This window comes from Eulemur rufifrons, chromosome 4 (assembly GCF_041146395.1).
Source record: "Eulemur rufifrons isolate Redbay chromosome 4, OSU_ERuf_1, whole genome shotgun sequence".
Lineage (NCBI taxonomy): Eukaryota > Metazoa > Chordata > Mammalia > Primates > Lemuridae > Eulemur > Eulemur rufifrons.
Window position 1 is genome coordinate 11,731,164 of NC_090986.1, and position 25,234 is coordinate 11,756,397.

Below are 25,234 nucleotides of genomic sequence, written 5' to 3' on the forward strand. Positions count from 1 at the left end.
CAGAGCCACTGGGTGGGGATGTTTGCTGGCGGGCGTGGGCAGATCTTGGGGTCTGACCGACCTTGTGATAAACATGTGAAGACAGAGTTAGATACGACCCCTCCCTCTGACACTCACTAGCGGTGTGGCCTTGGGTAAAGCTCTGAGCCCTGCAGAGCCTCAGTCTCCGCATCTGGGAAATGGAGGCATCAATGGTATGGCTTGCTGGTGCCAGTGCATGCGGCCGTGTTCTGTGCGTCACCGCAGTAACTCAGTCCCAACGACCGCAGGGCAGGGCTGCCATCACTACAGCCAGTTCAGAGACAGGGAGAGTGATGGTAACCTGACCAAGGTCACACCATTTTCTAGGTGGTGGGATTGGGTTTTGGACCAGATGCCTGGGGTCCTGACCCTGAACAACTGCACCTGTGGGCCTTCCTGGGCATGGCCATCCAAGGGGACAACTGAAATGTCACAGAGCTGACCAAACGGAACAAGCTACCCCATCAGAACAGACGCAGATGGCCCTGTCGGTGTGCACAAGGTGGACAGCACATGAGCCCTTCTAGGTCTGGGGAGATTTAAGTAAGGTCACGAAGGTGAAGGTCCCAGTGCCGGGCCAGAGGCTGTGAGGGTGCTAGTCCCCTCCTCTCTCTCTCTCTCTCTCTCTCTCTCTTTCTCTCAGCTCCTTCTCACTTACCAGGAGTTTTTCACTCCTCTAAAGCCTCTCAGGTCTGGTGGTGAGCAGTTTGGATGGGGGGCCAGGAGGCAATCCTCCCTCTACCTCGTGACAAATATATGAAGGAAAGTAGGGGCATTCCTTTGTCCCTGCGTTCATTTGTCCATGAACACTGTTGGGGACCAGCTCTCCTCAAGGCATAGTGTGGGAGTCCCAGAAAATTCAGAATCTAAGCCCAGCCCCTAAGCAGCCTGTAGAGTATCAGGGAAGACAGACAGACACACCCCTATGGGGACAGGGGATACGGCGAGGAGAAGGACACCCTGTGCTTGCAGGGTCAGGCACAGTGTGGAAAGAATAGTGAGGGGACCAGTGGACAGTGGGGCTTGTCCCAACATAGTGGGGTGTTCCCGCAGCACTGCACAGACCTGCGGACAAACACTCGGCCATCACTGGACCCGGGGCCTGCGCCTGTCCACCGTCAGCCCGGTGTTTGTGCACCATGGCTGCACCCTGGGCCTGGCGCCTGTCCACCATCAGCCTGGTGTCTGTGCACCATGGCTGCACCCTGGGCCCGGCGCCTGTCCACCACCAGCCTGGTGTCTGTGCACCATGGCTGCACCCTGGGCCCGGCGCCTGTCCACCGTCAGCCTGGTGTCTGTGCACCATGGCTGCACCCTGGGCCTGGCGCCTGTCCACCGTCAGGAGACCTGCAACAGTGGACATGGCACCTGACCATTCATTCAGGCCTTTCACAGAGCTCAGAGGAACAGGGTCCATTGTGTCTGAGCAGCAGGGTCCCAGGACTCAGAGGGAGCCGGGCTTGGTGGGAGGAAAGGGCAGGGGGGTGGCAGTGTGACCAGAGAGATGCCATGCTGGGCTGCCCCATGTCCCCCAACAGCTGATGGCTTTGTGGGAAAATGACAGGAAAAATGACAATGGGGTGGGCTGTCACTGTCTAAAAGCTCTCCTTCCTCAGAGTGTGTATTCTTCTGGTTTTAATTTTTAATGAGGTGTTCAGTGAGATTCATGTTTGATCAGTGAATTGGTTTGAAGTATAAATATATTTATGCAATTAGTAATAAGCTGTCAGATTTGATCCTTCTCTCTCTCAACATGAAATAAATGCCTTATGGAAATTACCAGAAGGAGATCCAAGGGTCTGGGGACCCTGAAGTCCTCTGTCATCCCCCATTGAGCCTGCATGACTGGGCCGGAGGGTGTGCGCAGAGGAGCGGGGGGCCCAGGGCACACGTGCGATTCCATCTTCCCCAGGCTGGCAGTGTCTGACGTATCCATTCAGCGCCTACCGTGTGCCTCCACTGTTCTGGGTCCTGGGGACCACAGAAGGCACATGTGCACACGGCCCCTGTCCTTACGGAGTGTACAGTCCGGGAGGAGTTTGCAGGATTCCACCTCTGTTCACCGGAGCAGCTTCTAAACCAGGGCCCGCCGTCTTCGTGGGAAGGCCTGTTTCTGTTTCCCCGGAAGCCGGCGGTCCTTTGGGGCGGGAGAGGGGTGCCCGAAACCCTCGGTGTGGGGGGAGTGACTGTGTCAGAGTACGGGGCAGGAGGCCTCCTTCCTGGGGGGGGTCGGCTGTGTCCTCAGTGCCCATGGGCTGGGGCCGGAGGAGCCCAGCTCCGTACGCGGCCCGGGAGAGGCGACGCGCTCCTGCACACACAGTTACAGCCCCTTGCTGAAAGCCCTTCCCACGGAGGACTAAAAGGACCGACTGTGTCGAACCCAGCGCGACTGCGGAGGTTCGTGGCTCCGTGACGTGTGAGAGACCGTGGGGTCTTTTCCTGTGGGGCCTGGCTGTCTCTGCCCACAGCGGGCGCCGTGTACACCAACGCGGAGCAGGGGAGCTGGGGGGCGTGGGCCGTGCGGCACCTCCACCTGTCCCCACCGCGCGCTTCAGAGCGTCTGTGCACCACCGTCCCCAGATGCGCATGTGCACATCTGCCCTCAGTGTGACTTACAGTGTTACTGAGATAAAAAAAAAAAAAAAGAGGAAGAAAAAGAGTGTTCACCTAAATACAACTTAAATTTGGGTTTTTTTGGTATGTTCATAGATTTCGTGTACTGTAATTGGGGTCTGGAGAGAGGCCGGGGAGGGAAAACCCTATCACGACTGGCCTTAGGGTTTGGGAGTCACCCTATTTTAAATGGGTTAATCAATAAACCCACGTTGTCACTCTCAAATTGAACCCTCATTTCTACTAAAGGATATAAAATGAGGAGGTAATCAGTTAATTTATGCAGAGAGCTAACTGCTCCTACAAGTAGCCAATTGTAAAAGCCAGGCCTGCTTGCGGACCTCTGACCCGAGCTCGCGACCTCCGCCTGGCTGACGCCTGGCTGGCGCCTGGCTGCAGTCAGTGCCAGCGGGGACAGAAGTTCCCTTAGGAAAACCGCTGCTTGGTGCAGGGATGCTGGCTCCACTCTGGGTGTCAGTGCCCTTTCTTAAGCTGTGACTAATGTGAACCCGGGAAGGGAGAGAAGGGACGTGGGGTGGGTAGGAACGGGACCCCACTCGGGAGGCTGTGGCCCGGGGCAGAGGGGGCAGAACCTGAATGTCCCCTGACTGCACATGCTCCACTGAGGGGTGGCCAAATAAACATATTAACCCAGTGTAGGAGGAGTCACGAATACTTAACGAAAGGAGAACAGGGGCCTGTGCAATGAACTTTACGCCCCTTTGTGTGGTGCACGTGCAGAAATGGCAGCCCTCTGACCTCAAAAGGTGAAGCAAGGACACGAAAACCCTATTCTGCAGACTGGTTAAAACCACTCCCTGGTGGGTGGTCTCTTATCAGGGAAGAATGCTGGTCTGGATCACAAGATTGCTTTCTGTTTAGTCCTAGGGAAAAAAGCCGGATGGCTGTCAGCAAGGGAGCGGGTATAATGAGGTGTGTCCAATTTCCCATCCTGTCATGGCTGGGAACTCAGTTTTCAGGTTTCTCTGGGGTCTCCTTGGCCAAGAAGGGGTCCATTCAGTCAGTGAGCAGCTTAGGATTTTATTTTAGTTCACAACCAGGTGTGTGGGACCACTGCTATCAGAGCAGCATTCTGGGCAACTAGAGCAGGCCCCAGAGCCATAGCTGGGACACCTGCACGATTTTCCCTGTGCACCTCTGCACACCTGGGTCCACCTGCACGATTTTCCCTGTGCACCTCTGCACACCTGTGTCCACCAGAACAGGGAGGCTATAGGGTCAGGACCTGGTGGAGAGGGAGTGTACACCACACCCAAATCCCCTGGAGCGGGAGGCCCGCCCTCCCAAATGCCTCAGCATCTCATTCATTCACAGAAGCCTGTGGGAGCCAGCACTCCAAGGGCTGCCAGCAGGGTGGAGCCTGGTTTGCTTGCTCTCACCATTTCTGAGAATGCACAGGTGGGGCTTGACTCCCTCTGAGTCCCCAAACGTTTGATGAAAGCAGATGTAACTGTAGTGGGGGAGGGGTTTTCATTTTTGTACATTAGTGTGCATGAATGTACCGGATTGTTCTCGTGTTTTCCATTGGGCTGTTCCTCTGTGGCCAGGAATGAGCACATTTGGGCCACACTGACTCCCCAGTGCTCCAGAGACGAGGCACCGCCCAGTCACCGGCACAGCTGCTGCGCCCCCAGGAGCCCACAAGGCGGCCTCCCTGCTTCCAGGGAGCACGGCTGGGCTGGGTGCGTTCATGTCGACCCCATGAAGGTTAATGTTTATGTGTCAACAACTGGGCCAGGGGGTGCCAGACCTTTGGCCAAACATTACCCTGGGGGTGGGTGTGAGGATGCTTCTGGGGGAGATAATGTGTGAACCGGTGGCCTGAGAGAGGGTGGCCCTCCCCACTGTGGCCAGGCCTCCTCCAAAGCTCTGATGGGCTAAATGGAACAAAGAGACTGGCCATTTTCTTACTTCTTGTTGGAATTTTATCATCTCCATTTGGTAACACGGACTCTCTTGTTTGTCTTGGCAGTTTCACGTCTTTGTTTAATAAAATAATATGTAACAGAAGATTTAGTATTTAATACATGTGGTTTGTTAGACAAGATTTTACAAAACACAGGGCCCATGAGAACATGGTGGGGCACAGGTTGGACATCTGCTAGAGGATCTGGGGAGCAGGTGCCACCCCAAGGTTTCTAACTGCATTTCTGACTGCTCTGTGACCTTGAACGGTTCAAGTTGTGTTGAGGTTTCTCCTCTCAAGGGGTAAAATACAATAGAATGATAACTGTTCATCGTTGTCAGAAACCTGAGCTGCTCAGAAGCAAATCAAAGAAGTTGGATGCAGCCTGGGACCCAGCGCTCACACGGTGTGTGCCCCTGGGGCCTGGGGCCGGCTCAGGCTCTGGCGACAGCCACCCACGGCAGAGCTGCTGAGTCAACTGTGAGTGGACCACAGGTAGAATCGAGGGTGTTGACTTATGTGAACAAAGGTGACAAGTGCTGAGCACACACCCAAAGTCATTCATCCAATCCACTTTTAGCACCTTGCATGTGCCAGGCACTGGGCTGGGAACTGGGGACACGAGGGGAGAAACTACAGACCCAGCTCCTCACCTTGCAGAGCTCACCCTCTTGTTGGGATGTGTAAGCAAACAGGGAGTCACAGGGCAGTGCTAGGAGAGGGGAACGCAGGTACCTAGGGGGCCGATTTGCCTGGGGGGAGGGGGTCAGAGAAGGAGATCCACACAGAGGGAATCGGGGCTGGACCCTGTCAGGGTTGACTCCAAATCTCCTGTTTTTCTTGGCTGACCAACTCTCTTCTAAATGAGACCATGCTCCTTCAACTCCTTTAATGACAGTTCTCTTGTGTCGAAATAAAACACAAACAATCCAAGATTCCAGAATATACTCCGCATCCATTGACACCACTCCATTAATGCTGGATTCAATTCATTAGAGCTTTGATGTTCAACTTTTCAAATTATGAGAAATGAGCCAGGTGCGGTGGCACAGCTGTAGTCCCAGCTTCTAAGGAGGCTGAGGCGGGAGGATCACTTGAGCCCAGGAGTTAGAGGCTGCAGTGTGCCATGATCATGCCTGTGATTAGCCACTGCACTCCAGCCTGGGCAACAGAGTGAGACCCTGTCTCTAAATAAATAAATAAACACATAAATAAAATTATAAGAAATAATTACCCATTAAAAATAACCTTCGATATCTAATAAAAGGCATTGAAAATGTTTGAACTACCTGCTTTCTTACACAGAGTATGTCTCTTGTAACATCAAACAGACAAGCGGGTTACCTGCTGTATTCATGGGCATGGTTGGGTTGTGAGAAATGGGGGCGAGCTCAGGCTAGTGGGAGTGAGAAAAGGAAACAGTGACATTTAGTATGAGGCCTGCCTCATGACTGGAAGCTTCAGGAAGTGTCTCCAGCCTGAAACTGCAAAGATCTTAGCGGTCTATTCTTCCCTGGTTAGTCTCCACCTCTCTCCGGACTATTAATAGCTTGTACTGCTCCCCTGGTTTACACGAAACACGGGCTCAAAGCACGCGTAGAGACCGGCAGGCAGGAGGTGAACCCTACTCCAGATTTGCAGAGGGTGCAGCCTGGTCCAGCCCACCACGGGTGGGAACTAGGCCACACGGAGCCTTGGCGCAGGGCAGGGCCTCCCCTACGGGGAGTCTGCGCCAGGAAGCCATTCCCAGAAGGAGCCGGCAACTTCAGAGAAAGCCCAGCTGCCTAGAACCCCTCCCACTGTCACATCACGCTGCACCCTGTGCTCCCTGTACCCATTTCATAATTAAACAGTTAGCCCCCCAGGGACAGTAATCCCTTATTTCCAAGGGTTTTCTTGGGTGAGCAGCATGGGTAAGTGGGAAGCAGAGCCACTCAGGGGAAACGTGTCACTGTAGAGTTAACTGCTTCAGAAAGGGGCAGTCCTTAAAATCTGTGTCCACAAAGTCCTCGACAACTGGGTCGCACAGCTGGAAGCCATTCCCCCACATTAACTCTGCTGGCAGCAGCCGGGCCACCTCCCAGCCCACCAGTAGCCACAGTATCTGTGGGCATTTGAGACACGCGAGTGCCTCCCAATGACATTTTTCGAAAAGCAAAACCTTAAGCCTTTATGTACTGAAAGCTATTTTCAAGTGATAGTACAGGAATAAACAGGCATAAATAAGTTATACTGTATACAGGAATCTGGCTGAGATAAGTGTTAGGTGTGTTGTAATTTTCTACCAAACCTGGAAAAGAAAAACGGAAAGCCACATAGCTAAAAAGAAATATGTTGTGTTTGTAGATACTGTTACATAGGCTGCGACCAAACACAACAAATCTACTAGTAAATTTGTAAGTACTTCACATACCATATAAAAGAAAATATGGGAATTGTATTTCAGGAAATGCCAGTAAATGAAAAGCAAGACACAATATAAAATACATTAGAATAAATTTATATAAGATGCATACTGACAAAGCAAATGCATTACTAAACATTGGTGCAAAATATGAAGCAAAATAAACTTGAATGACAGCCACAGGACATGTAAAAAAAAACATAGTCCAATAAAAACGAATACGCCATATAGAACAAAAGAATACATTTGAACTAATTACAGCATCCTGTATCCAGGAAAGCAAAAATTTCACTAAATATTCAACACCTGGTGAGCAGAAGAGAAAAGGTAAATTTTGCTTGAAACTAGCTTGAACCTAGTAGCAATGCCGCCATTGTTTAGAATCACACCTCTGGGTAGGATTCACTTCCAACCTCAAATGTTAGAGGACAGGCTCAGATTCCGCCCCAGGCTAGCCCGTGGCTGGCGGTGGGAAGGTGCCCAAAGGCGGGAAACAGGTCTTTGATCCGAGGCGGCAACGCTGCCTCCCGCCACCAGCAGGGGGCACTGGCGCCACCCACATCGCCCGCCGGGCCATCGGGTGACTCCCACGCAACTCGGGAGGCAACGAAATTTGAGAATATATTTTTCAGAAAATAATACATATGGTACTTAAAACATAATGTCAAACCTCAGTTAATCTGGGAATAACGGTTAGAGGAGCCGCTAATAGCCCCACATCAAAATTAAAAGAAAACCACAGCTATTCCCAGTTACTCGAGGGGAGGAGGGGGCTTGCAGGCCCTGCACCTGCTCGGACCCAGGCAATCCAGCAGAGCGACCACCTCCCCTCCGCCAGGGCGCCGGTGCGGTCAGTGCCAAGCTGTGCCAACGATCGTACCCACCCAACCGCAGCCAATCTGCACGGTGATCCGCAGAATCAGAAACAGCCATTCTTAATTTATATTCAGCTAAGAGAGAAAAAAATTGTGCCCAATTAAGTTAGAAAACATTGTGTTCTTGTCAAAAGAGCTATTTTTGACTTATGTAGACATAGATTTCTTTCAATTACCACTCCTTTGCACACTTAGCTAGGAAAATGCGGCAGAGACACTCGGTTATGATTTGGTCACACTTCCCAGTCACTGCTCCGGGCAGGACACACAGGGCGGGCTCCTCAAGACACCCCTGCTCCCAGGGCTGCGGGAGCCTGGGTCAGGTGGCTTTGGGAGGGTCCCCATTACTGTCTCCACAGCAGCTTCTGTCGCGCGAGCTTCTGTGCGGCGGAGGAAACACAGCAGCCAGGCAAGACTTCCGCCTGCCCAGGGTGAGGGGACCAGGCATCCCGAGTCCAGAGGTGGAAAAGCGGAGCTCTTGGAGCTGTGAGCACATGTGGTACATGCGAGGGCACGGGTATACCACACACACCGTTAAAATGGTAGCAGTACTTATCTCTGGTGGCGGCATTTGAGGCGGCGGCTTAGTGATTTCTCCTTTTCCCTTTAAAAAGCTGATTCTCAAATTTATATGGAAAAAATGAAGGCCGAGTGTAGCCAAGACCCTTGTTCCCAAGGAAGAACGTGGTTGGGGGCGTGCCCCCCCACCCCACCCCGCAAAGAGCACGATGCGTGCCGAAGCTGAGCGTTTAGAACCGGTGGCTGGGATGCGACTCTGGACATACCCGCACACGATGAGAACAGAGAGCTGTAGCCAAGCCCACTCTCACCTGGAGACCAGAGTTACGTCACCGCAGACATGAGCTATCTAATACGTAGTAACTGTATGCAGTAGATAGTAAATAAACACTATTTAATGAACACTACTGAGGCAATGCACTAAACACAGAGGAAAATGATATTAGATCCCCATTTCATACTCTATTTTAAAAAATCAATTGCATGTGGATTAAAGACTTACATGTGAAAAAAACCACCCTAAAAGTCTTACCAGATGATATAGAGACTATCTTTATAGCCTCTGAGTAGGGATGGCTCTTAAGACATACACTCACACACACACACACAGTCATGAAAAAAAATTGATACACCAAACTATGTTAAAATTAAGAACGTCTATTCATCACAAGATGCCATCCCATCAAGAGATTAAAAAGACAAGCCAGAAGTAGGCACGGATGCTTGAGCATGTGTAACTGACAAAATATTAACACCTAGAATGTGTGGAGTACTCGTATAAATCAACAAGAAAAAGACAAATAACCTAATAGAAAAGCACATCTGACAATTTACAGAAAAAGAAACACAAATCGCCCATAAACATAAGTGAAAGTCTCGACTTTGTTAGTAATCAGGGAAATTTCAAACCAAATAAGCTACATTTCATACTTAAAAATCAGGAGAGGCTGGGCACAGTGGTTCACATCTGTCATCCCAGCACTTTGGGAGGCCAAGGTGGGAGGATCACTTGGGGTCAGGAGTTCGAGGCTGCAGTGGGCTGTGATTGTGCCACTGCACTCAGCCTGGGGCACAGAGTGAGACTTGGTCTCTAAAAAATATATAAGTAAATTAATAAATCAGGCGATACCAAATGCTGGCAGGAAAATGGTTATAGCAAAAAAATGGCTCATGTTCAATTCTGGGGAGGGTGAAAATTCATAGGACCACTTTGGAATGAACAGGGCACAGATGTGAGCGTGTGCAGCCTGAAATCCGGAACATTTCCTGTTTGGTAGATGCCCAGAGAAAATCCGGTCCTGTGTAGCAGGAACTTTTAAAAATATGTTCATACCAGCATTGTTGGCAATAGTAAAAAACTGTAAGCAACACAAACATTCATCAGTAGTAAACTGGATAAATAAGTTGTGATATATTCTATAACAGAATACAGTAGTGATAAAGAACAAAATAAAACTATGCAAATTAATGTACTATATCTTGAGCAAAGAGAAACAAGTCACAGAATACATAACGTAGGATTCCATTTGTATAAGATTCCGAAGCAGCAAAGCCGAGCAGCACCTTTCTGTACCAAAGCACACAGGTGGTAACACTCTGAGGAAAAGCTCAGGAATGATTGTCGCACACTGCGGGGCGATGCCTTCCTGAGGAGGGGCAGGATGCAGGTGCCAACAGGTAGGTCGTCACCTGGGTGCTAGACATGCGGGTGTTTGCTTTTATTCTTTTCCTTTAAACAGTATATGTAAATTTTATATATTTTTATATGCATAATTTATTTCACAACATGAGAGGAAAGATAACAGCATTGCATAAGAAACATGTATTACTTTTCTTTAACATTGATCCTTGAGGAAACACTTGGTTTGCAAGAAGAGGAGAAGCAGATGAAGACCGTTGTAGCTACCTTTACGCAGATTACTTGGTATCATGGAGGGCTTTCCAGTTTGGTGTTGCTGGTTGTCATTTCCAAGTCCGTGGTCTCACTTGCCTTGATGCATCCTAGTAGTGGCTGTGGTCCCCAGGGGCATCCAAACTCATGCAGGCCACAGGAGTTGGGGAGAGGGAGAGTGGAAGTGTCCCTCTCACAGACGGTCCCCCGCCATCACCTCGGTCCCACCTCGGCCCGTCTTCCAGCCAGCTGCATCCACCCGCTCCCACCCACTCCAACAGCATTTGGCACCACGAGTGGGTGTGCCTTTAAGGGGGGATATATGTTCCCAACCACTTCCATCGTGTGCACCTGGTTACAGTTCTTGCTGTAAATTAGCGCGTTTACCTCAGACTCCTGTGAGCTCATTCAGTATCAGTTCCTCGGTGCCTGAGCGATCCTCTGCACCAGCTACTGATGTCTGAGCCTGCAAGACTGAGGTGGAACCCCAGAATGCGATGACACCATCCCATCAAAGCAATGTCACGTGGCAGAGACCCGTGTGACCCACACAGGTTTGCCCCAGGTGACAACTGGCTTTGCTCTCTGCCTTTCCAGTGGGTTTTCAATCCCATTTTGCAGACGAGATAAATGAGGTGGCAGAGAGGTTTGATCAAGGCCGGGAGCAGGAGGTGGCAGCCCAGACTGGCTTCAGAGCCTGCTTTGGAGTGAGTGACGCGGCAGGGGCTCCCACAGTTGTGCTCCGGAGCTGTCTGCACGGCCACACTCTGCCCCGAGGGGAGCGAGCCCACCACACGTTGTTGTGTAACTCCATGCTAGAGATGTCCCAGCATGTGTTGATCTTGTTTGTGTGTCATTCCCTGTCCCACCGTGAGAGCCACGTTTCAAGAGCTCCATTAGATGACTAGGAAGATGACCAGCTTGCCCAAAGGATCCGTAGCTGGTTGTTTCTGGAACGCTATTTAGTCATTTCCTAGAGCAATATTTGTTCCTAAGTCAAAACTGACCCATTTACACGTTTGTGACTACAGGGTACACAGAAACAAAGCCCCTTCCTCCCTTTTTACTCACAAGGACACAGAAGTATCACAAAGCAATGAAATTGACTAGTCCTTTTTCCTTTACAATATTTTTGAAACTAAAGTCTTCCCAACAAGAATCGATGGACAGTGCCCCGCAGGACGTGGCGTATTGAATAACGTTACAAAAATATGTCTGCTTGTGAGAGAATTACCTGCGTCACAAACCTCTCGAGGTTCCTTGCCCTGGGGCTGGGGGCTGGGGGACTGTGACATACAAGGAGCCCAAGAGCTTTGTAAAGGCCACCTGCCACCTGATTAAAGAAGAAACGATGGAGATGATGAGAGGTTTGAGGTTGGGAAAACAGAAGAGGGAGAAGTTGAGAAAACAGAGGCCAGAACGGTCAGAACACTAGGAGCATTTGGCAGAGAAGAAACTTTCAGGTATGAACAGCAACTGGCTAAATTTCACTACACAGAAATCCCTCCTCAGACACGAAGTCCTTCTCAAAATTACAGTCTACATGGATTTTTCCCTGTAAACCTTACCCCATCCTCAATTAGAATGATGCAGAGATGTGAATTAAGGGTTTTGAGCATAGGTACACATTGAATATTTGGAAGGAAAACTAATAAAACTGCCTCTTGCCGTGATACTATCTGTCAGAGAGCCCAGTGGGTAAACCCCATGCACTAGTCAGGTTCTCCAAAAATAAACACACAAACAAAAAAACAGAGCCACTAGGATAGGTGTGTAAGGAACTGGGTCAGGCGATTACGGAGGCAAATTCACACTCCGCAGGGCGGGCCAGCAGGCTGGAGACGTGGGGCAGAGCCGAGGTTGCGGTTTGTGTCCGAAGGCGTCTGCTGCAGGGTCCCCTCTTGCTTGTGGGGGGTCAGTCTTTGTGCCATTCCTTCACCTGATTGGCTGAGGCCCACCCATACTAGGGTGGGCAGTCTGCTTTCCTCAAAGTCCACAGATTGAATCTTACCCAAAAAGGTCCTCACAGAAACACCCAGAATAATGTTTGACGTTACAACTGGGCCCAGCCGAGTTGAGACACAGAAGGAACCGTCACAACTGCTTTTGTGCGTGTTGCTGCTGAAGCTGCAGGGCCGGCAGAGACGGTGCACAGACTCAGCTCATCCATATCTGTGAGGGGAACGTCATGAACAATATTCCACACTGGAGACTCAAAGAGAGAGGGTCAAAAGAGGTTCGAGCTCCTTAGGGAGCAGGCACTGAACCATGCGTGTGTGAGCTGTCCAAGCACCAAGGCCAGCGCCAGGGTGAGGACTTCATCCTTCCGCTTGAAACCAGGCCTCAGCAACCACAGCCCAGATGCGCAAGTCTAGCGCCAGGAGCTGAGATTCAGCACTTTTAAAACAAACGAACCGAAGCTGGCTTACCTTGCGGGGTGCTGGTCATTCTGGCAGTGTCAGGAATCTGCGCCTCCGTTACTGTCAGCCAAGGGAGGCCAGGCGGAAGGCCACTCCCGGAGGTGTCAGTGGGGAACGCTGTGGCAGGAGACCCCCGTTTCCTGGCCAGTGTTTCCTTACTCAGTCTTTCGGCTACTGGACTTTATCACCACACCCATAGAACCATAACTGGTTTCTAATGGTGGCCCCAAGGCCCCAGAGCCAGATGAAATTATGTGTTGTTAGGACACTTTGTTCCCTTCTTTGCAAATAAGCAGTCGATGCATGCAAGGAAAGCGTTTCTGCTGAGCAGAATATTCTAGTGGTTGGCACAACCTTCTCCCAGCCCTGCCGTGTTGCTCCAGACAAACTCCAGTCATCAAGGACGTCGGGAAAGCGCTGACTCCTTCAGCCGGGGCTACCTTTTGTCCTCCCATGCTGTTAAAAGTATGGGCTTCTCTTTCACCAGATCCCAGAGTCTAAGCTCTCTGAGGACAGAGATGCCATGGCAGCGCATGCATGGCCCTGGGTGCTGGCAGCAGGGTGGTGTGGATGCCACAATCCCCGAGTGAGGACCACAGGGACCAAGAGGCCCTCAGCAGCCCACTGCCACCCAGCAGGGAGCACAGAATCCGCCACCCAAGCCTCAGAGCTGTTGCTTTCCTAAAACAGACCAGGACAGTTCACGGGCTTGGGGCTCTTAGTGTTCTCCAGTCCCCTCTCCGGAACCTCGGCCCCAGAGCCACGATGCTGTGTGGGCTCCAGCACCCAGCTGGGGGGAGAGACTGTCCTGCCCAGGCTTCGTTCTTGGTTTGATCTCTCAGTCTTAGTTTTGCTTAAACCGGGTCTGTCTTGCTCGCTGTTTTATCCCATCATCTCACACAGGCTCAGCAATGGAGCTGCTAAGTAAAAGCTGTTGAAAGAATAAATTTTAAAATTTCAAATTATTTTATTATTTTTTTGTCATTTTTTGAATATATAATATATGCTCTGGCACCCACCTCCGTTCCTTGGGTACTCATTTCTTCTCAAGCACTCTGACTAGTTTCTTGACAGTGCAAGTATCATGTTATGCACTATCTGTGTAAAATATACGTCATATACATACACATACATATACATAAACTCTTATACATTTTACACAAGTGAGAGTATACTAAACATAGTTCACATTGCTTTTTGTTGCTTTTAATTTTTTACTTTATATATCAGAAGTTGTTTCCATTTCAGCAGGCACAGAGCATTCTCCTTCTCGGAAATGGTTTTATAGTATTTTTTTTTTTTTTTTTTTTTTGTTGAGACAGAGTCTCACTTTGTTGCCCAGGCTAGAGTGAGTGCCGTGGCGTCAGCTTAGCTCACAGCAACCTCAAACTCCTGGGCTTAAGCGATCCTACTGCCTCAGCCTCCCGAGTAGCTGGGACTACAGGCATGCGCCACTATGCCCGGCTAATTTTTTCTATATAGATTTTTAGGTGTCCATATAATGTCTTTCTATTTTTAGTAGAGACGGGGTCTCGCTCAGGCTGGTCTCGAACTCCTGACCTTGAGCAATCCACCCGCCTCGGCCTCCCAGAGTGCTAGGATTACAGGCGTGAGCCACCGCGCCCGGCCTGGTTTTATAGTATTTTATCGTGCGGTTGTACCAATATTTGTTTAACCAGCCCCACTAATAGATGTTAAATTATTTCCATTATTTTGCTTTTACTAACAACCTCGGACTCAATGCAACAGAGTTTCACAGGAGTTGCTTTGCACATGTAGCAGTATATCCATCGAATAAATACCAAAAATTGCTGGATTGAAGGCTTCAAGCATATTAAATTTCGTTAACTATCATCAAATGTCCCTCCATAGAGCTTTTTACCTATTTACACTCCCAGCAGCCAAGTATAAACTGCCCATTTCCTCCCACCTTTACAAAAACAATGTGGTAACAAACTTTCTTTGTAATAATCCTTGCCAATCTGATAAGCAAAAGAAATGGTATCTCACTATTTTTTTTATTTTGCATTCTTATTATGAGTGAGTTTGAGCACCAAGGAACTGGTTATAATAATATATGTTTTTCTCTTCATATACTTTTCCCACCTTTCTATAAAGTTCTTGGCCTTTTTTTTTTTTTTTTGAGACAGAGTCTGACTCTGTTGCCCAGGCTAGAGTGAGTGCCGTGGCGTCAGCCTAGCTCACAGCAACCTCAAACTCCTGAGCTCAAGCGATCCTCCTGTCTCAGCCTCCCGAGTAGCTGGGACTACAGGCATGCATCACCATGCCCGGCTAATTTTTTCTATATATATTTTTAGCTGTCCATATAATTTCTTTCTATTCTTAGTAGAGATGGGGTCTCGCTCTTGCTCAGGCTGGTCTCGAACTCCTGAGCTCAAAGGATCCGCCCACCTCGGCCTCCCAGAGGGCTAGGATTACAGGCGTGAGCCACCACGCCCGGCCTGTTGGCCTTTTTTAATAATGATTTTTAGGAACTATTATTAGATATTTTACATTTTTCTCTGACTTCAGGTACATGAAGTTTTATTGATTATCATTTGATTTTGTTTATGGTGATGTTTGCCATCCAATAATACCTTAGGTTGGAGGCAGAAGTAGGTCGAATTTATCAATCTTTTCTGGCTTACAGATTTTGTGTCAGAATTTAAAAGGTCTTCCCAAATCAGAGGTTATTTGATAATTCTCCCATTTTTGTCCTATTACTTTTAAGGTTTCATTTTTCATGTTTCAATTTTTTATCCCGGCCGGGCGCGGTGGCTCACGCCTGTAATCCTAGCACTCTGGGAGGCCAAGGTGGGCGGATCCTTTGAGCTCAGGAGTTCGAGACCAGCCTGAGCAAGAGTGAGACCCCATCTCTACTAAGAATAGAAAGAAATTATATGGACAGCTAAAAATATATATAGAAAAAATTAGCCGGGCATGGTGGCGCATGCCTGTAGTCCCAGCTACTCGGGAGGCTGAGGCAGTAGGATCGCTTAAGCCCAGGAGTTTGAGGTTGCTGTGAGCTAGGCTGACGCCACGGAACTCACTCTAGCCTGGGCAACAAAGTGAGACTCTGTCTCAAAAAAATAAAAAATAAAAAAAAAAAAAAATTTTTCATCCCTACAGAATTTACTTTGGTAAATGTGAATAGCTGAAATCCAACACTTATCCCTGATTTAAAACACCCCTGTATTATGTAATAACATTGTATCTGTTTTCTGGACTTCCTAGATGGTTCCATACATCTATTCATGAACTAATACCACATTATAGTATGCCTTACTATGTGGGAAACTTTATTGTTTCTGTTTTCCTGGGTTCTCTTGATTGTTTAATGTCTGTCAGTACTACTATTTTAAATGATTTTCTTGTTTTCAAAAATTACATGTTCATATAGTTCCAAATGAAAAAATATCACAGTGAAATAAACCTCCCATCTCTATCCCCCACCCCGCCCCCCATTTCCTGCCCAGGAAGCAGCCAGTGTCACCGGTGTCTCCTGCGTCTTTCCAGAGACAGTGTGTGTAAATTTCATATGTACAGATCTTAAAGCTTTATAATTTATTTGTCTCGTTTTTTAAAATCCTCAATACTGCTGGTGTTTTATTTATTTATTTATTTATTTTTGTTGAGACAGAGTCTCACTTTGTTGCCCAGGCTAGAGTGAGTGCCGTGGCGTCAGCTTAGCTCACAGCAACCTCAGACTCCTCGGCTTAAGCGATCCTGCTGCCTCAGCCTCCCGAGTAGCTGGGACTACAGGCATGCGCCACTATGCCCGGCTAATTTTTTCTATATAGATTTTTAGTTGTCCATATAATTTCTTTCTATTTTTAGTAGAGACAGGGTCTCGCTCTTGCTCAGGCTGGTCTCGAACTCCTGACCTCGAGCAATCCACCCGCCTCGGCCTCCCAGAGTGCTAGGATTACAGACGTGAGCCACCGCGCCCTGCCACTGCTGGTGTTTTAAATGGGATCAAGTTTAATTTGTAACTTAATGACAGAGAATCGATATCTTCAGGATGAGATGGATTCCTACCCATGAACATTCTGCGGTTTCCATTTGTTTGTTCTTCTACATCCTGCAGCATTTTGCAGGAGCAGCAGTAGTAGTAGTTATTGTTATTGCAGACGGTGCCGTTTATGAGACCAGATCTCCTGTTTGTAGTTGGTATAAATGAAGGTTACTCATTTTTGTATATTAATTATACATATAATATATGAGGTCCCGGCCACCTCATTAAATTCTCAGTTGCATGAAATTCTAATTAAAACAAGTTGCCCTTCTGGGGCTCTAATGCCGCCGGTGTAGAGAGGCAGGAACAAATAAACAAGAAATGATCACATCATGGACAAGGCAGCGCTTTGCTGACTTTCATATTCCGAAAGCCCCACACAAACCACAGGACCCTCAGGGATCCCTCGGAGACCAAGCCCCTCTGGCACACCAAGTGCCCTGCCCACCCTACTACAGGATTTGGTTTGGGCAGCTTGACTGGGACATGCCTGGGCATGAGTTCTTTGTATTTATGCTGCCTGGAGTTTGTTGAGTTTCTTAACGAGACCTGCCGCGATGACAGCAAGGCGCGAGATGGAAGAGGAACAAGGACTCTGAGTCATTTTACTCAGAGTCAAAGCTCAAAGTTGACCACAGCCCTCAAGTTCTTTCACTGGAGAGATCTTGAAAAACCATTATAGATTCTTGACCACACCTTAGGGTTACTTCCAATCGGAGAATCAGGTACTTTTGGGGCTATGCCAGTGCTTTGTTAATGTTACGGCATGTTTCCTTTTGTTTCTGCATCGGGACCTATGCCAAGCCACTGCCGTCCAATGTTCACTTAACAGATGCCCTGCTGCTTGGACAACATCACACAACCATTTCTTGAAAAGCACATCATGACTTCTGCCTAAAAGTCATTTTTTTAGGTGGTAAAATCTCAAGCATGTGGCTTTTCATTGGCATGACTTTCTTTGGTCGTGGTCTAACAGACAAAACTGGAAATCCCCGAAGTTAATAATTCCATTTAGTCATCTTCAAACGCTCGAGTCAATGAGGTCTTTTAGTGACAAAACTGCCAAGAGAGGTGACAGCTGCTCACACATCCTTGACTCAAACAGGCGTCCCTGGCACCATCATCCGCTTTGGCAGAGTTTGCAGCTTCAGGAGAGACTTCAGGAGCAGAGGAGTGGCAGGAGGATGAGGCCAGCCAAGCATGGGTTTGCAGATGACGTTGAAAAGCCCTTAGCCGTCTGGGCAAGGCGCGGGGCTGCAGCCTGTCTCTCCAAGCTTCACGTTCACACCAGGCACCCAAACCCTCTTCTCTCTGGGCCCTGGGTGCCAGGTTCCCCTCTAGTCCTGGGGCAGCCTTCCCAGGTCTGGATAGGGCGGCAAATGGACACCTGCCTTCCTGGACAGAGCTGAGCTTGTGTGCCTGGGCAGGTATGTCTGTGCTTATATTAGAATCTCAAAGCTGTCCGACCCCCTGAAATGCTCAGAATGGTGGGACTTGTTTATTCATTTGTGTTTACTTTCAACTAGGACAGCTACAGAAAGGTATTCTCAAAGCTAAATATGCTCTTCCTGTTGAAATATGAGTTAAGTTACAGGAAGCAAACTGAAATCCTCCTTCATGAGAAAGAAGGGATAAGGAAAGAAAGAAAGGGAACGGAATAGAATGGAAATGGGCCCACGCGCTGTCACACTCACACCTCATTTAACTTTCTGAATGGCCAAATGAAACAGGTATTTTACTCCATTTTATAAATAAAGAAACCAAGGTCCAGAGAAGTTTGGTGACTTGCCCAAGAACATGGGAGAACCAAGATTTGAGCCAGGTACATCTGATCACAAAACTTCCCGAGACACCATGACAGTCTTTTAATAAGTGCTTTCGCATGTGGGCAGAGAGATAAAAAACAAACCCTTCCAAAGCGGAGGCAGTCCAAAGGCACCCCTGAGAATCTGAGGAGAGAGCGCCATTCATTTCCCCTGGGAAGTTGGGGCCCTGGCACCTTTTCACAGGGAGGGTCTGGACCCCAGCTATGAAATGTGGAGCAGGGGTGACCTGAGCACCCCACATTGTCTGTCTCTGGACTTGGACTGCAGCTCCATTCACTAGGCCCAGATAATCGCAAACACATGGTAAAGCCGTTCTGCGTGAATGTCCAGCTGGTCACTGGAACACTAGCCAGGCACAAGACAATCCTTCCTGGGTGGGGATGTCCTGCACCACCCAGAACCTTCTCATCCCTCGCCCCTGCCCCTAGACACCAGTGCCGCAATCACTGAGACAGCCAAGAAGGTCCTCACATAGACCCAAATGGCCTCTAGGAGGCAGAACCACCCCTGGAAAGAACCACTGGAATGAAGTATTAGCGACAGAAATAAAAAAGAAAAAGTAGACTCAGCATGTGTTTCAGAGGGACTGCTTGGGAGTTGTGTGACCTCGAGAAAGTCGTATCATTTCCCTTCTGCGCCTCAGTTAATTCATCTGTGAAATGCAGGCTAGGACTCTCCTGTTTTCCTCCCTCATTTGGTTGGCGTAAATACCAACAGTACTTTTTGAATCTTAACCCCCGCTGTACCCTACATATTCCCACAGCACCCCCAGTCCAGGCCCACTTCCCCTCTCTGCCCACAGGAAACAGGCGTAGCTCATGTCCCATTTTCTCTGGCACAAAATTTCATTCCTTTGACCATTTGGAAAGCAACCTAATAGGTTAAATAATACTTAGGTATAAATGGGTGATAATAGTTACCATCTTTCCAAAGTACACTTGCATGCTGAGAGTACTCTGGGATCAAATTTACTACATTCAAAAAGGTGTTCTCTAAAGTAGCCTTGCAGACTGGCAGGAGAAGTAACTGAGGGATTCTGCTATGCCTGGGTTAGGAGAAGCACACGCTCCAGTGGGCAGGGATGGGATCCGAGGCAGAGAGCTCTATGGGTGGCCTGGCTCCGGGGCTGCCTGGGTTTCCTCCTCTGTAAAATGAAGGTAAGTGACCCTCCATCTAAGGGTTCTTGTGATGGTGGGATGAACCAACATATGTGAAGGTGCTCTGCAAATGCAAGCCATAATTAAAATTAATAATGAACTACTCCACATACAAATAAGAATGGTCTTGCTTCTCTAGGGAAAGCTCACAGTAAGGTGGTTTGTACACCGTTTATGGGTTGATGTACATTTATGAGCTATGCTTATGCAAATCCCAAGTTCAACTTCTGTCTATTGGACACTCAGCACATGAAGGCATTAACAATGCTTAAATATTCCTTTAAGCATTAATGATGATTTTACAGTTTCCACCACCATGTTGAGGGGGAAAGTCCATTTTAGAATGTCAGTGAAGCCCTAAGGATAGTTTCCATCCTGAGTCAGAACGATGTAGGAGGAAGAGTCCCAGGGTCTGGTTTCCAGTGCTGGCAAACCCCTACTGCTTTTAAACCACAAGTATATTTCTCAACTTCTCTCAGTCTCAGGTTTCCTGAACTCAAAACTAGGCACAACCTGCCTCTCACTGTTGCAAGAATTAAATGAGATAATGCACATAAAAAATTCACTCTGCAATACAGTCAGATAGTATTTGGTTTACCACCTTCAATGCAGTGGTCTATAAACATTTTTGATCTTATATCCCTATCAGTGAAAATATGTGAGCAAACCCAATGTGTAAATATGTTTATAAACTCTCTATGTATGTACTACCATGCTAACATATTATGTATATTATAAAACATATACAAAAATAAAATGATTAAAGTATGATTTAAATATTACAAATGTTACTCAAATAATTTTGTTTTTTAATTTAATTATCATACCAAAAAATCTTCTTGTGCTCACTAAAATAGTACTATTGCTTATAATATTTTTAGTGGCGTGTAATGTGATTGAACATAGCTCATTATTTTTGAGAATCTTACTTTAATGTTTTCTAATACAGCATTTGAAGATCTAAGTTCAGTTGATTTAGGTACTTGATTTTAATGGCTGTCAAACTTATGAAAAGGAGTATTTCTCAAAGAAACACAGACCCAGATAGTAACGAATAAGTGACTTACTGAAACCTGTTATTCACGTTTCATTCTCATCTTCCAATTATGTAAACATTTTTTGTTGAAACTCAGCTGGTAAATTTCCATCTTCCCTGATGCCAATTAGCTGTTCTTGCAAATTAATCAGAAAGCCTTATGTTTTAATACAGTCATGCACCACATAATGATGTTTCAGTCAACAATAGACCACATATACAACAATGGTCCCATAAGGTTATAATACAGTATTTTTACTGCAATTTTCTATGTTTAGATACACAAATACTTCCCACTGTGTCATAGCTGTCCACAGCATTCAGTACGGTAACAAGCTATGCGGGTGTGTAGCCTAGGAGCAATAGGCCACACCACACAGCCTGGGTATGCAGTGGGCTGTATCATCCGGGCTTGTGCAAGTGCACTCTATGATGTTCACACAGTGAGGAAATTGCTTAAAGATACATTTCTCAGAATGCATCCCGACTGTTAAGCAACACAGGTCTGTATTTTTTTAACAAAAGGAATTACAACACACTATTCTTGGGAAGATTGTTAAATAAAATAGAAAATAATGTCTCTATTTTTTATGTATACAGACAGGAGCATTTTAATAGGTGACATACATTATTTTTGGTGACAATAAAAATTTTAGCCCATCTGCTTTCAAAAATTTCTCTGAATTTTCTTTCCAAAGATACTACTTTCTTATTCATTTTTTAAAGTCACTTTTATCTTGAAGATTCAAATGAACAGTGTTTTTTTGTGATTTTTTTAGTATTTGCCAAGAAGCATGTTTTTGACAGCCATTTGTTTTTCCAACGATAGGTCACAAATTTTGAACAACTATTTTCTTTTTAAAGAAAACTGTATCATTCATCTTTAAGTTCAACACTTTTAACTACCTTGCTACAATTTAACCAGAATAATTCGTGTGGCATGAAATATTTTCATGTCACCCCCACTTCATTAGAAAGTATTATAAAGATTTTATATTTTAATGTCTGCTTTTTATCTTTAAATCAACACGACCCTACTGGTGATCTGTAGCACCTGGCCAACTTCTAGTTGTAACTTTATGCAGGATATGATGTATGAGTTTCCCATATGTTGTATTAACTGTAATCTTACCCCAGCTCCATTCTTTTTTTAAACTTCAGTCCATGAGGTTGACAGTTTTTCCATCAAAAAATTTATTATTTTAATAAATAAGTCATTTACTGTTAAGAACATATGTTCTATGACACATCTTTCTTTAGACTCACAGGGGAGAAATAGATCTTTTTAAAATTTTGTATTTGAAACAACACAGCAAATACCATGAGTCAGGACACATGGGATACACATATGCCTTGATTAGAAACAAGATACTTGCAGTCTCAAAGTCTCTCCCCGCAAGATACTTATTAATTACAAAAGGAAAAACAGTAACTTTACAGAGAAACTGGGCAGACAGGCCCTTACCCTGGAGACCAAAGTTAACATCACCAGTTACGAGACAGAGTGACCCCAAGGACACCCTGGTGCGAGGGGCTCAGAAGGACCCAACGTCTCCTCCATGGTCTTCCTGCCAGAGTCGCACCAACTCAGTCTATTCCTGAGAAAAAAGTCAGACAAAGAGAAAGTGAGAGACATCCTGAAAAATAACCTCTCCGTACTCTTCCAAAGTGCCACGGTCAGGAAAGATGAAGAGAGACTTAGGGGCTGTCCCAGATTGCAGAAGTCTGAGGAGGCCCCACAGCAAAACATAACGTGGGATCCCGCAGGAAAAGGCCACGAGCAGGAAACTGGAGGAAATTCTGGCAAAGTCTGAAGATTAGTTAACAGTATCGTGTCCGTGTTAATCTCCTGTCTTAAATAATCGTGCTGTGGTTATGTAAGTGTCCACATTAGGGGGGCTGGCTGAAGAGTCTGGGAACTCTCTGTGCTAGTTCTGCAATTTCCTGTAAATCTGAAATTATTTTAAAATAAGAAGTTAAAAAAGGAACATCTATACTTTGCTCCGACTGTGTTGCGAATCTCCCACATGGTGTCAAGTGTGTAACCCACTTCCTTCAGTCTGCAGCAATGTTCTCGCCGTGTGTCCCGAGAGCGTTGTATGACAGAGGAGGCACTTTCATTTGCCACACAATTATTCTCTTCGGCTTTCAGCTATCTGAACCACAGTTGGAAGCGTTTCCTCGATGGTATTTGACTAAAATTGCTACTAAGTTAGAAAACGCAAAGGAGGGATCTGGAAATTGATCACACATTTAGTGCATTTTTATAATGTACTGTATTTAGGATCTTTAAAATGGCCACAATTTGCCTTCATTTTCAAGTGTTTGTCCTTAAGTGTCTTTCTTATCTTGATGTCATACTATTATTACCTAATGTTTCAAGACACAACATATACTTAGGGTGTGGGTCTCTTAACAATTGGGCGTGTAAATCCAGAATTCAAGTAGTCATGATCATTTTGAATTTGCTGGCCTTCTTGTCAGATTTGAGCAGGTCATCACTGTTTAAACCTGTGGAGTTGGCCGGGTGCGGTGGCTCACGCCTATAATCCTAGCACTCTGGGAGGCCGAGGCGGGTGGATTGCTTGAGGTCAGGAGTTCGAGACCAGCCTGAGCAAGAGCGAGACCCCGTCTCTACTAAAAATAGAAAGAAATTATATGGACAACTAAAAATCTATATAGAAAAAATTAGCCAGGCATAGTGGCGCATGCCTGTAGTCCCAGCTACTCAGGAGGCTGAGGCAGGAGGATCGCTTAAGCCGAGGAGTCTGAGGTTGCTGTGAGCTAAGCTGACGCCACGGCACTCACTCTAGCCTGGGCAACAGAGTGAGATTCTGTCTCAACAACAACAAAAAAAAAAACCTGTGGAGTTGCCAATGAAAATTTGTGCAAAGAGTAGAAATGCCATCTTTGCCATCTCCTTGTAGTTTGCATGGGTTTGCGTTATCATAAAGATCATCAGTCTGCAACTTTGTGTATGATTCTTTTTAAGTCAGCATAGCCCTTGCAAGGATTAGTTTTTGTTACAATCAGATAATTTGTAAATCCAGTAAAACAGACACATCTAACCTATGTACAAGATCCTGGAAAAAGTCACTAAGGTGGCACTGTCCCCTTGTGGTTGGGGACTTCTCCTCAGGACAGTGACCACCAAGATGAAAACACAGTAAGAGTCCCAGTGTCACTCTGAATATTACTATTGGTGAAGTTAATTTCTTTATTTTTTGGTTGAAAATGAATATAAATAGAAGTCCAGATTATTTTCTTTCCAGTCTCCAAAGCTGTAGTGCCCAAGAACAACCATCAGGCACATGTGGCTATTTAAGTGTAACTATAAATTAATGGAAAATAAATAAAATTAAAATTCAGTCATGTATTTGCACAAGCCATGCTTCAGGTGCTCAACAGGCATTTCAGGCATCTCAAGTGTGAGGGCCACTGCATTGCCCAGAGCAGATAGAGCAGTTCCATCGTCGCAGCACATCCTACTGGACAGCAAGGCTGCAGAGGCTTGTCCTGCACACTGCACTTTGTAGCTGGTGACTTTAGAGTAGCACTCAAGTTCTCCTGAGCCGAGCGCTGGCGTGAGCTGGAGCCTTCTCGGATGAGCCCTGCACCGCCAGTGCACCACTCTGTCTGAACGTCCGGGCTCGGGGAGCGTGGCAGCCCTCTCCACCGCCCCTCCATGTGGAGGGTTTCCTTTGGGACCTTGCTCTCTCCCAGCTGCCAGAGAGCCCCCATGAATCTCTTGTAAACTCTCTGCTGGAGAATGTGAAAGCCAAGCATGGTGCATGAGGTCCCCCTGATGCTAACTGGGGAATAGCACATCCTCAGCAACATCCTAAAAGACCAACAGTTACCTCAGGTCTAATTCCTCATAAACGAAGGCAAAATAATAGCCCAAGCTGCCCAAACAGAATCTTATTATTGTCCTGGGGATCATTATAGGGCAGCTTATTAAGATGTCAAAGAAATATAATTCTGGGTGAAAACTCTTTAGAAGGTGCAACTGAGTCCACGAAACGGAAGACACAGAGTGCGTGCCCATGCGCATTGAAGGTGGGGTGAGGTGGGGTGGGGCACCCTGGGAGCTGGGAGGAGGGCTGCAATTCCAGAGAACCAAGAGGCAACGGACAGTTGAAGTACTGCCAGATAAACTCTGTCTGCCTCACCATTTAGCCAAGGGCTGATGGTAAGGTTTTCAGGCAACTGAAAGTCTTAAGTTGGCAAATGTTCTTCTGTATTGCCAGCATCAATGATTGTTTCCCTGGGCAAAGAAGCAAATGCCACTTTCCAAAGCTGGAAAAATTAGATTAGTGGGAGCTGAGGTACGATCAGTCAGCCTCAGTCCAGACCCCAACACACGGACAAAGAGAGCCCTTCCCTGAACAGAGCCTGCGGGCTTTGCAGCCTTCCCAGAACGTACCACAGAGGATCCAAGAAGGCACAGTCTTTGTATTTCCCACTGCAATGGCGAAGGGAAGGGAAACAATAATGAAATATAGCTCAGCGGGGAAAAAAATCTTCCCT